This window comes from Glycine max, chromosome 16 (assembly GCF_000004515.6).
Source record: "Glycine max cultivar Williams 82 chromosome 16, Glycine_max_v4.0, whole genome shotgun sequence".
NCBI lineage: Eukaryota > Viridiplantae > Streptophyta > Magnoliopsida > Fabales > Fabaceae > Glycine > Glycine max.
Genome location: NC_038252.2, coordinates 33,256,102 through 33,267,525, shown reverse-complemented (window position 1 = coordinate 33,267,525; position 11,424 = coordinate 33,256,102). Strand labels below are relative to the sequence as shown.

The following is an 11,424-nucleotide window of genomic DNA, read 5'->3' as shown; positions in this document are numbered from 1 at the left end:
ACATATTCTGGAAATGCCTTTTCATAACACTAATTTTTTTATAGTTGTGGAAAGGCCTTTTCAAATGTACAAAAATATAATTTAGGAAAAACCTTTCTTGAAATATAAAAAAATTAATGTATTCTAGAAAGACCTTTCTGAAAGTTATTTTTGTTCTTCTGGAATACACTTTTCTATATTTCCAAAAAAGCCTTTCCAGAAATATGTTTTTGTTTTCCTAGAATTGCCTTTCCAAAAAGGTCATCTAGGAAATACAGAAAAAATAAAGAAAGTTAAGTGTATTTCAAAAAAATCTTTCTAGAAAGTATAACATGTGAAATTCCAGTTTGTCCTTTTTGTAAAATTGATACGAATTTATTTAAAAATATATTTTACAAATTAATGGTTCAAATAAGAATCGAATCTATTATTTTCGCATTATTAGCACAATGTTCTAATCAACCGAACTAATAAATCAATTATGTTATAAAATAATTAATGTCACTATATATAATACTAAAATTTCTAATATATATTTAATGCACATGTAAATTTACATAATAAATTTTGTGACAATTAATTTTTTATATATATAATTTGTAAATAAAAATCATAAGTTTAATAAAAATTTACATATGTAAAAAAATAAAAAATTTGTTTAATTATCAATTGTTGTAATAAACATCTAAATACGTCATTCAATTAAATATCATATTTGTTTAATTTTCAATCTATGTAATACACATTCAAATACATCATTTAAATAAATACTAAATTTGTTTAACTATTAATTATTGTAATAAATATCTAAATACAACATTCAGTCAAATTTGTTTAATTATAAGATTTTGTAAATAAATTAAATGTATAAAAAATTCTAAATAAATTATAATTTTAAAAAAATTCAAAACATACGGATTTGGTTCATACGGATTGACAATTTGTATGATTTGTACAGATTCATATAAATCATACGGATTGTCAATTCGTATGTTTTGAAAAAAAAATTCGCACCTCTTCTTCTCCGACAACAAAAAATCACTGTATTTCACCGTATATTCGTAAACAACACGTATACATCACCGGCAATTACAAACACTTATAAAAGGACACTAACGGAAGAAAGTTACACAAAGGGAGTGCGATTTCCCGAAAAAGAAAGGTGTTGCAGAAATGAAAAAACTAATTTGATGTTTATAACCAAAAATATCCTGGACATTTTGGTGGGTATTTTTGGTATTTTGAAAAACTATTGGGTGTACCAACAAAAATGATGGGTGTCCCAAACACATCCCTCATATGGCTCATGCTTGCATTTTTTTTTTTATAATTTCGGTTTGATATTCTACCCATTAATTGGGTCTCAAATGATGGAGTTTTGTTTGATTTACATAAGGCCATTGTTTTTTGTTATTTCACACCTCGCTTCAATTTTTTAATTTCCGATAATACCCTAAATATTGATGAGTGTAGTTTCATTGTTGCAGAGTTTAAATTCTGAAACTAAGAAAAAATAATTTCCAAAATTTAAATTTCAAAATTATGTATAAAAAAATACTTTTTAATATGCATTGTCAAATCATGCTCTAAAGTTACTATATTCTAATTTCAAACAACTTATGCTCAATTTTGCTTAGATAATTGTTCTGATATCAAATAATAGGAAAAAGGTTAAAATAGAAATTTTTATTTTGTTTGAATATATGAAGATAAGATGACTATCGGCTAGCATGAGACACTATAGGTATGAAACTTCAACTGCAAAGGTAAGGTTGAAGGAGATGTTTTTAAGACTATTTTGTCTATAACTTGCTTTTGTTTTAAAACCTTATTTTGGGTGTCAACTTATACTTTTGCTCTAGATCTGGATGCTTTTTATGATTTTCTTTATGACAATTCATTTGGAAAACTACTAATCAATTGTGTTTCGTTGCTATTATAGGTGCATTTACCTCAATAATACTATATTGAAAGTTAATTAGGAAGTAATAAAAAGAGGATAAGTAGGATTTGGTTGAAGCCGAAATACTTGTTTTCTGCCAGTTTCACTTTGACGCATTGCTCTAAACTTTAGGACAGAGATTAGTTCGTCATATAGCAAGATAAATGTAGTTACTATAACAAAACTCCTATTGAACCATCTAAAAGATTAAGATGTATGGGACTGAAGAGATTACAAACGAAATTAATCAAGTTTAAACCATAAGCACCATTACGAAAAGTTTATTATCATTGTTAGTTTGGCAAATTCGATATGCATGGTCTTATTATTATCCTGCATTGCTTTCATTTTATGTTTCAGAGATTCTAACGTGGTGGAGCCAAATTTTCAGGTAAAGTGTCAGTGGGTGTATAATAATGTAGGTATGGAAAGAAAAGAACACAATAAAAGCCAGATTTGTCATACTGATGAACTGTAATAAACCATGGGTGTCACACTTTCAGATCTTCATTCCTTACATCTCTAATCCTTTTTTTTTTTGGCAATTATTATTCTAACTATTGTAAATCATATATTGAAAAGTTGATCAGTACTTGAGTTATATGCAGTTAAAGAGGTTTAGTTTGGGAGAGGTTCTAATGCCATGGGAAGGAAAGGAATGTATGATTGTTAGCAAATAATATGATTGTTATCACATCTATGATTTTAGATTGTCGAGTTGTGGGTCATCATGAATGTAAAGTCCTGAAAAATCTTAAGTAAAAAAAAAAGTAAATGTATAGTAAGTATTGTTGTTGAAATCTGATTTTATAAACCTTAAAAATCTTAATGTTATGGCCGTTATTGCATTAATTTTAGACTGCAGTTTAATTAAAACCTTGATAATATCCTATATATACCCAAATTGATAAAATAGTGTTTTTTCCTCTCTTTCCATACCATACAATTAATATACTTTACACCCACTACCATTAACCTGAAAATTTGGCTCCACCACACATTATTGGAGTCTCTGAAACATAAAAGCAATGTAGGACAACAATATAATTATGCATTCGAATTTGTCAAACTAACCGTGCTAACAAAACTAATTTTGATAATGATGCTCATGATTTAAACTTGATTTTGTTAAAACTGTACATATATCCCTATATAGGGGGGAATGATATATGATGTGAACATAAAGATAAGTCAAAGTCACAACTTGACCATATCAATATGCAAGCATATCATCTCTTCGATTCCAATCCCAAACCTATTTTGCCCCCACCATCATATTTTAATTAGAATGCATTCAAGAAGGAATAAGCATTTATTTATCCAAACTATATTGTTGACAATGACAAGGGTCACCAACAAATAAGACAATAGGCAAAGGCAGGCAACTAGTTATTCCTTTAAAGTGTACTAACAAACAAAAGTAGGGTTCTTGCTAGGAATGTTGCAATCACCCCAAGTTTGGCCCATATCAAAACAAAGTTCAGTCTCTCTCTCCTTTTCCCTCTCTAAGCTAGAAAAGGTAGTTGAGGAGGCCAGGTGGGTGCTGCAAAGCCAAAGTAGCTTATTACTTGGAAAACACTTTTCTTTATGGTACGTCTAATGCATGTATGACTAAAATTGTTCCTACAAAGTTACTTTGTTCAAGAGGGCTAGCTTATGTCTAATGAGTTGCACAAGAAATATCTATTGTTAGGTTTTGTTAGTGTGTGTAATTTTGGCACGGCATATATGTGGTCACATGCATTATGTGATAATTCAGAACAGAAAAAGCAAAAAGGGAAAGGTGTAACAGTGGCTGACGAGATCATGTCCTTAATTAATTCATAGCCTTTATTAAAATATACGTTTCTTTGTAAAAAAAAAATTGGTTATTTCGTTATTACCAGTGAGAAATTAAGGAGGAAAATATTGCTTCCAGTTGACGTATCTTGAAAGACATATCCACACCATGCCATTACCATATTGAAAGAAAGAAGGATATAAATTTTATACATATAGGAGAAGCAGTTTCCATTTTTCTCCTAATTTTAATTACTTAGTTATATTTTATTTTTAATTTGAAACTTTTATTAAAAAAAACATAGTTGGGAACAGCACCCCATAATTCATAGAAATCAATCAATGGTGATTTTTTTTCTTACAGCACCATAGGTTTACTATCTTCCTTTCAAATATGTCGATAAAAAGAAACTGGCAACTATACTTTTGCTATTAGAAATTAAATGTAAACTATTATATAAAACTCGTGGTCTTCGTTAAAATTTGGAAAGCAAAGCTAGAGCTCCAAGGACCAGGAGTTGTTTTGTTGGTTTGTGTGATTTTATAATTAAATCTAGTGGGAACCTTTCATTTCGCCTCACAATTTTGGCATCTTGTTCGCAAATATTTTGAATTTTTGGAACCCCTAGTTCTCTTTCTTTTTCTCTTTGTTTTATCTTTCTTTTACATCCTTTGGAAGCTTTTCCCTTCTAGGATCTAGATTTTACTCATCTTTGCACACCAAATCAACAAAATCGGCTTTCAAGGAGATATATTCCCTATTGTTGTAGTTGTGTAATTTATAGGTCGCATTTTTTTACCTTTAAATCTATCCCTAGCCTAGATATACAGCATTTTATGAACAGTATTCAATCGAATTTAATTGAAGAATTTCATGATTTTCTAAAACTACATATAAAGAACACGGGACTAGTTGAAGTAAAGAACATGGGCAATTGTCTCAGTATTAAAATATCCTATAGAAGAAAAACTTAAATAACTAGCTAGCCTAAAAATCAAAATTTAGTTGAATTATTTTCTCTTCTTTAATACTCTTATTATTTTTATATTTTTGAAAAAAATATAAATATCTAATTATGTATTTCTATTTTTTTACAATGACGAAAACTACATTATTATTATTATTATGGTATTAAAATTATAATTAAAATAGTAAAAAAAATAAGAACAGATACAAATAATTAAACACTTAACTTTTGGAGGTAGAAATTAGTTGCAAGACTTATAGAACAAATAGAAACTTCTCACACAAGACGTTCTTGGCAAAGTGATAAACTTTAATTATGACTAAGTTTAAAATTAAGAATTAATCTTTAAAGAATTAAAATATGTAGAGATATTTCAAAGTCTCTCAGAGGAAAAAATGTCCTAATAATGATATTTATATAAAAAAAAAAGAACAAACTTAACTGGAAAAAAAACCAAGATATGTTTTTTATGAATGTGTATTACTTTGATGAATGTAGTATATATCATCTTATTAATACATTAATATGTACGGGATCATTTTGGATGAGCCAAAATCAAAGGGACCCATGCAATCACGCGGGTATCATACTAATTAATGTCTAAAAGTACATATAAAGAACATGTGACTAGTTGAAGTAACGAACTCCAATAAAAAATGTTAACTTGTACGAAAATGTTTTTGTCAAGTTGGCCCAAGCGTGTATTCCGTCAAAAACATAATTTATACATTTTTTAATTGTTTGATCGTAAAATCAATTACACAATATTTTTTGAACTTTATACGTGAACAACAAATGATAGGTGGGCGCAACATGATAGGTGGGCGCAACGGAAGTAAGGGTCAAAGGTCTCAAGATCAAAACTATATCATCTTAGAATGTGAGTTTGGATCTAACTCAACTCCAAAAACTAGCTCATAGGATGAGGGTTAGCCTCACCTTATAAATTATATTTTGAGATTATCTCTAGTTAATGTGGAACTTGAGTATTTCCCAATATTAATATTTACTTAAAAATGTTATCCATCTATGTATGAATTGGTATTTGGTGTACCTTAGACACTCACGAGGTAACTTTGGCTTAGTACCTTGTGGAAGGCCATGGTGTGATGGTAAACATAATGTTAATATTGTATCTAATCTTCGAAAGGATGTTTAAGTAACCAAATTTTGTTGTATTCAACAATTAGATTTGTTTATTGTGGTAGATACATGATTCCATGCATGAGTTGATAATTTTTACTGTGAAAGAGCATATATGCACATACAGTGGCAAAAAGGTTAGTAAATGACTATTTGGGTAGTTATGAGGATTGGTAAACGGGTGATTCTGCATAAAGACCAAGGTCATTACAAATCTTGGGTTGCAATGAGGCAGTGTCCATGTATGATGATGCTACTAGTTTATTTAACAACAGGTTGTTATTATATGAAATTATGAATTAATTTTAGCTGAAGACTTTAAATTAAAAGATTTAAAATACTAGTCAATTTTTTTTAAGGTCAAAAGTTAAAATATATAACTTAAAAATAAAACATCATATAATATATATACACATACAATATTATAGTAATCCAAATCTCATAAAAATATACATATAAATATAAATCACATTATAAGGATAAATTATATAAGTTCTAAGTCACTCAATATTATACATAACTTTTAATAGAAAACAAAAACTGATAACACATCTTCACGCTAAAGTACACACATCAATGAACCCTCCAAAGACAAAGAATCACCTCCTATCCATTTGCTCCTCACATATGCCAGGGGTTATTTCTTAGAAATTCATATAATAAAGCATATCATAATAATCATTAGTTCATCAACCATTACATAAAGGTTCAATCATATTACATAATCCTCATCATCAATCCATAAATTATTAAACATCAAAGTATGTCCATGACTCATCGAGTAACACATCATTCTCAAGACAAAATTATCAATGTACCTAGCCATGCTAGCTCTTGACTCTCGAAAGATTTCACCTCTTGAGCAATTAACCTAAGTACATCCATTAACATATTCACACATTGACCATTTAGGAAAACCCGAATTAATCCTACGGAGAAAGGGTGACTTTATTGAAAATAGATGAACATGGGTAGTAACTTGCCTCGTTAAAACTTGCAAAGACCTTAACTTATCTAAGGATTCGTTCACCAATGCAATCTATAGGTTCATTCTTGTTAGCCATCATCAATAACCTCCAACACTAGGTTGAGGGCCACCAAGCACCCTCAACTTGTGTGCTACTCACATGCAATGTTATTCATCAAAGCATTTAGGTTATGATTATTCAAAATCAATATCATACATCATCACAAATTCATTCACCAATTTTAATACCATAAGAAGTCATAATATCATAGATTCACCATTCACATGTTCATCACTCTCATGAACTCACCTATGGTTCAATAAATATAGCAAGACATTCCAACACCTTGAAATCCTATAAACAACTCACTAAAAACTTATATGAATGTGAATCTCATGAATCTCAACATTAATTTAATTCTAATAATAAAACAATATCATCTCAACCACATCTCATATCATCATCGAGAAATCAATAAACACAATTTAAGACATCCATCAATAAACATAATTATGAGCATTTCTTACTACAATAATTATATACATGTATCATCACTTCAACAATTAGCATTTATGGGTCTTCTTCATGTACATAGAGTTACTCAACATAACATATAATTATTTTATATTAGTTTGTAAAACAAAGTTAATTATATGATAATAACACGACATCAACATCATACATCTCATTCAACTTATCACCAATTCATCACTCACATCTTGCTCAATTCCTCATCAATTCACTATTCATATCATTATCACCAATCACATGAACTCTCACATAGTTTATCTACACATCATGAGACTTTTCACACCACAAGTTTTCATGATCCAACACTATCAAATCTCAACATATAAAAGCATAAGAACAAATTCAAGGAATAGAGTTTTAATGTCTTTCTTGAAATATTCATAAGCTTAAGGACAATCCAAAGGAAAATATAAGAAGAGGTTTACCACTTGAGGAAAAAGATGTGTTTGATGTCACCATGTCAACACTATTCTCAACACTTTTCTCATTTTGCTTTGTGTTCTTACCCCATTTTTGCTTCAATGTGCTTGAAGTTTGCCACAACAAAACAAAGAACAAAAACTCGACTCAAATTTTCACTATAACTTAATAGATTCTCACTATAGTGAAAATATGTGATTTTAGTTGTAGCAAAATAATTTTAGTCGCAATGAAAAAAATTTCAACCATAGCGAAAATTTTAGTCGCAACAAAAATAATTTTAGCCATCATAAAATAAGGTTTGCAGAATCACGATTTTCTACTATTCTTGTCCTTCTAATAAGTTCCAATCTATATCTAACTCAAATATTTCATTTACAAACATGAACATCAAATTAAATAACATTAATAATCAAAAAATAATGATCAAATACATCAAACATACATGAGATTAAAGTTGGTTTAAGTTTCCATACCTATCAAACTCAAGGAACTCTCTTTGATATGAAGAAAGAAAGGAAATGAGGAAATAAATTTTCCCTCACCTTCACTATATTTCTACATCATTTCCACCACCCAAACCCCCAAAAACTAGCATAAAACACACAACATTGAAATAGACCACCTTTATGAAATTTTAAAAATTGTCTATGGAAGAAAATGAAAATAGAGGAAGAAAGGAAAAAAAATAAGGATTTCTTACCTCTGAAATTTTAAAACACATCAAGTTTTATTCTTAATAGTACTCTTTTTAATTATTTTGTATATTTTTAAAATAATAATATTAATACGTATGTTAAAGGAAAAACGTGTACGACAAGAGAAATATAAAAAGAAAATGTGTTAAGATGAATATAAAAAATGCTCTATAAAACAGATAGTAATTTCTTAAAAAATTTAATATGATCTTAAATTCTTAATAGATTTTTTTTCTGCAGTGAAAAATATTCTTCTTCTTCTTAAAAGCTTAACAATTAACAAACTTTTTTATACAATGATTTTGAAATGTATCTTAAAGGAAAAATTTATTTTAATTTTGATATTAGTTTAATAAAAAAATCCTTTATCATAAGTTCATATATTTTAATTAATTTATTTTTTTCAAAAAATAAAAGTCGGGATTTTTTTTGTCATTTTCTCATTTATTACAACCTTAGCCAAATATCAACATAAAGTTACCTGCTCTGTCCCCTTCAGATTACGAAAACATCCTCATCGTTCCCTACGTGTCTCCTTCCCAAACATGAAAATCCTTTTTATAAAATTCAAAATTATGTCACTTTTTAATCAACTGATAGTTTTAAAAGAAAAAATCAGAGTTGTATTTTAGAAAATGTTATCTGGTTTCTTTTTCAACTACAATTTTTCATTGTTCCGTATAATTTCTTTTTCTTTTGCTAGTATTGGATAGATAAATAAATAAAATTATTATTTTCATCCGAAATGGTCCCATCACAAAAGTAAGCATGATTTCACCAAAAGAAAAATATATAAAAATAAACAAGTACTTGTCACCAGGAATAATTTTTTAATGTTTACATGATTTATTAAGTAAAAATTTAATTTATCCCTTTAATAAATATTAACAATTTTGATTTTATTAAAATTATAAACATAAATTTTGAATATATGCACAACTTTTATATAAGAATATAATTGATAAATAAATATTTTTATAGAAATATTTTCTTTATATAGTTTTTTAGAAAATGAATACCTTTTTTAAAAAAAATTAACGGACACTAAAAATATAAAAAAAAATAAACTCGAAAAATGTTTTTTTGATTTATATTGATTTTTTTACCGCATGCATATTCCAAGTCGCAAGTCTAAATTATTCTAAATTATTAATTTTATTATTTTAACAATTTTCCGTCTTTCTTAATCTTTGACTAGGTGTACTTTACATCCTCCGATTCTCTCTCTCTTCACCTTTCAGTGTTTTTTTTCTCTCTCTCTCCTCTGTCTCCCCGCCGGAGCCCACTTTCGTCGCCGGTGTTTCCTTTCTGAAGCTGCTCTTCCGTTGCGAGCCACCGCGACCCTTTTGAGAGCCCTGTTCAACAAGCTCGAAAGTCCGGTTTTTTTCCCGATTCGGGAAAACTGGTTTGGTCTTTGACTTGGAACCGTGAGTGGAGTTGAAGGGATTTTTTTTTGGGTTCTGCGAAGAGGTGCGGATCCAGGAAGGTTCTAGAGAGAGAATACGAAGTGGGCTTTGTTGGTTTTTTAGAGAGAGAGAGAGAGGTTTTGGTTTTCATGTGAGGGTGAATGGTTGTGGAGAGAAGAAGAGGTTGGAGTTTTCTATGATGACCGGAACTGCGGCGAGTGATCGGAGAGGGTGGTGGCGCGTCGGTGAATCTCTCACATGGAATGGCAGATCTTGCTAGCTACGGGAAGGCCTACCGTGACATTGAACAACAAGTACGGTATTTCTTTCTTTCTCTCTGTCTCTCTCTTTCTATATGTTGGAAGTTATAAGTTTGGTGGCAAGTTACAATTTTTTTCCTCAAATTTTGATTGTTTGTATTAGTTTTTGTTCTAATGTGGGAAATGCTTTTTTTTTTTTTTTTGTTAAATTGCTTTGTGGTGGTTAAGAGCATCTTCAATGGAAGTTGCTTCTGAGGTTCTTCAATTTGAGAACCAGTTCTTATGTAATTTCACCCTTGGAGTAATTGATGTCGTAGTTTTGCTTATATTAACAACTGTTTTTAACAGTTGGTAAGAATCGCGAAACAATTGTAGAACCTATTTTAAGTTCTTAAGAATTGCACCATTGGAGAAAACTTGTTGAAGTTCTTAAATCTCAAGTGACATTATAGAGTCCATCAAAAGTGAGTTAAGCAACTCCACCTTGATTGTACCTTTGGAGATGCTCAAGGTTATGAATTATGATCATGCGTGTGTGTTTCTTTTCTTTGTTTGGAGGGAGATGAGAGATATACTTGTGTATTGTCGTTGTTTTTTTTTTTTGACATTTTCATCTTGTGAATAAGAAGTGTGATTTTCGAACCTTGTAGGGTTTAGTTGACTAAACGAGTTAATGCTCTGTGGAATATGGAAATTGGAGATATGATTGCATGCATGTTTGTGTTTGAATGGAGGGGTGACTTGTTTTTGAATTATTAACAGCTTAGTCAGTGGATGCCTTTTGAGACCATATTTTAGAGATAATATCTTGATAGTGCAGCATTTTATAGTTGTCTTGGATCGTTTCAAGCAGGAAATTGAAGCTTGCATCAATGTTATTTATTTTTAATATCTTTTAGTACCTTAAATCTTCATAGAATCTTTTGTGCACAGGGTTGATTGTACTGACCAAACATTTTATGATCTAGTTCTAAATAGAAGCTGACTAAATCAAAATTCATCTAGTGAAATTTAGCCCGCAGCCACTGTTTATTTATTTTTTGGACAACACTAACAGGTACTGTGTACCTAGAAATATCTGTAGTTACTACAACATCTCTAACCTGTAATTTGGGTCAAAATATTAAGAAGAGAGATAGGCTTCTCATAGAAATTGAATCAATGTTGGGATGTACTGGATTTCTTATGGATTTTCACATAACTTATAGTATAAGGTGGCTTACATTATCATTCCTCCCTATCTGCTATATTTCTTGCGGAGTTTGAAATATGGACACTTCTGCTTGAGGTGTTGGAGTTTCTAAACTGGGAATCAATGTTGTCAACTCGA

The 11,424-nt window shown here is 29.6% G+C and overlaps 1 long non-coding RNA gene across 1 annotated transcript; it reads left to right on the top strand.

Annotated features, from left to right (window-relative positions):
- Positions 1 to 1,468: 1,468 nt before the first annotated feature.
- LOC121173736 (uncharacterized) lies at positions 1,469 to 2,431 on the top strand. The gene is made up of 2 exons (XR_005889066.1): positions 1,469 to 1,745; positions 2,313 to 2,431. It is a non-coding gene; the product is annotated as an uncharacterized lncRNA (long non-coding RNA).
- Positions 2,432 to 11,424: the final 8,993 nt, after the last annotated feature.